The 2,293-nt window shown below is 34.6% G+C and overlaps 1 pseudogene; it reads right to left on the bottom strand.

Annotated features, from left to right (window-relative positions):
• Nucleotides 1-1,313: 1,313 nt before the first annotated feature.
• On the bottom strand, nt 1,314-1,432 carry LOC112480226 (annotated as a pseudogene).
• Between the last annotated feature and the right edge of the window lie 861 nt (nt 1,433-2,293).

Below are 2,293 nucleotides of genomic sequence, written 5' to 3'. Positions count from 1 at the left end.
TTTGTGGACCGGGTGAAATATAAATATGAAAGTTTTATTTAATGCTTTACACAATGCTGGGTGGATAGTAGGCTTCGATAAATAAATAATGAACAATGGAGAGGGGAAAAGAGAGAGGAGGGAAAGAAATAATAAGGAAAGTAAAATGGAAGGAAGGAAGTGTTTGAAATGACCGAAGCCATATCAGCAAGTAACAAGCTCTTTGATAAGTAGAGGTACTCTCTGGTCATATGAAATTGTTATCCACAAACTGCCTGCCAAGGGATATGAAGCAATGCAAGCAAGAGTTAGAACAAATACTGTTGAATCATTAATATTTATTAACAAGCATGCAAAATAATGTAAGACAAAACACAAACAGACACAATCTGCTTTGATAAAGTCTGGGAAACTACATTTTGTCCTCGAATAGGCACCTTGCCTCAGGTGTTCACTCTGAGGGAGACACAGAAATATTCTCTAGTAGGCATCCTTCCACCTGAGTCAGGCAAGAGTCCTCCACGAGCTATAGAATTTGCTTCACTTGTAAGCCCTTTTTATGCAGAGGTGGCATCTGCACAATCTTGCTAATCAACCACATGTCCTAAACACCACTTATTTTTCATTAAAGAAAAAATTGTCTAACATATCTGATGCTAATTAACAAACTCCTTGATAAAGATTTTGATATTTCTCTTTGAATGTTTCCAAAATGCAGAATATTGATTAAGGTATTTCAAATTCTAAATAACCGCCCTTAAAGAATAGACTGACAGGCTACCCCACACTCCAAACACACACTTCTGTTACAATGTTTATAGTGAAATATTTCAAAGGAAACTCATACCGAAAGTAAAGCAGGAAGGAGGGAATGAAGGAAGGGAAGAAGAAGGAAAGAGGGATGGAGAAAAGAAGAAGAAAAAAACCCTCCAACCATTCAATCACTGCTCTGATGTATTCACTCTTCCATCTGCGCTTGATCACCTGTCCCAGATACACTTTTTGCCATGACTTTGGACAGTCTCTCTGCTCAGAATTCTTCTGTTACCACTCACTCTCCAAAATAATATACTAATTTATCCACTTGGTAAAAATTTTCATTGACTTTCACATAAAAAAGTCAAGTGCTTTGAAATTTCAGGTAAAATCAATTACTTCCTTTGTTTCTTTCCCTCTCCCCAAAAAACTTTGCTTATCCATTTCTCAGAAATGTGTGTGTATATGTGTGAGTACGTATGTGTGCGTGGGTGTGTGAGTGTTTGATTAGATATAACAGTGTCTATGTTCTTTGGTCTATTCTGAGTCCCTTAGTTTTTTGTTTTTTGTTTTTTTAAAGCCTACAGCATCTGGTATTCCCAGGCAGTCTCCCATCCAAGTACTAACCAGGCCCGACCCTGCTTAGCTTCCAAGATCACACGAGATCAGGCACTTTCAGGGTGGCATGGCCGTAGACATCCTCTTAGCTTTTTGGAATTCCTAGACTCTAGTAAAGGGCCTATAATGTAATTTTTTTAGTAAATGTTTAATTCGATTGCATTTTGCATTTAAAATGTATTCTATACTACGATCTACAAAGTCAGTTTTAAGTGTTTCTTTCCCATTTAAATATGAAATTAACTATTGATAAGAAGGAAATGGCAGGCGAGTAAAAAGAAAAATTATGATCCAAATGGATACAGCAGAGAATCTGAGTAGCATTTCACAGTAATAAGAGAAAAAAAGTTAACAATTTAAAATGTCGATTAACAAGAACAAATTCTTTTAAAATCCAAGTTGAAAAAACTTCTCCAAAATATCTATTTTATTAAGTGGAAAATGAATTTCTTGGAACATTTTCCAAATTTTAAAATTTAAACATAATAATTTAATTCATAGTTTGCACTAAAGTATTCTTTCCTAACCTTAAATTTTAGATATTTTAATCATTAAGTTATTTTCAAGTTCAAGGTTCAGGCCTTTGTGAATTTTAGAAAAATTTTACACTTAGAGTTCCTGGTAGTTGGCAACAACTGTGAAGAATTTTTTTTTTTTTTTTTTAATCTTATATTCGATAGAACATTTAACAGGGTCGAGGTCTTGGTTTAGAATCAACTTAACATTTTCTGACTCTTATTCACAGAATACCATTATGACTCTCTGGATTTAAGATGAACCAAAAATATACCTTACCCTAAAGGAAAATTGATAGGTGTCTCTGCAGATTTGATGACAAATTGCCATTCTACTAACCTGATGTACTTTGGGGAGTTTGGAGTCAGCAAGTTATAAATAACAGACAGTTTGAAAGGATCCATAACACACCCCTTTCTTCTCA

Source organism: Pteropus alecto, unplaced genomic scaffold (assembly GCF_000325575.1).
Source record: "Pteropus alecto unplaced genomic scaffold, ASM32557v1 scaffold73, whole genome shotgun sequence".
Lineage (NCBI taxonomy): Eukaryota > Metazoa > Chordata > Mammalia > Chiroptera > Pteropodidae > Pteropus > Pteropus alecto.
Note: the sequence above shows the minus strand (reverse complement) of the source record. Positions and strands in the feature narration are given on the sequence as shown.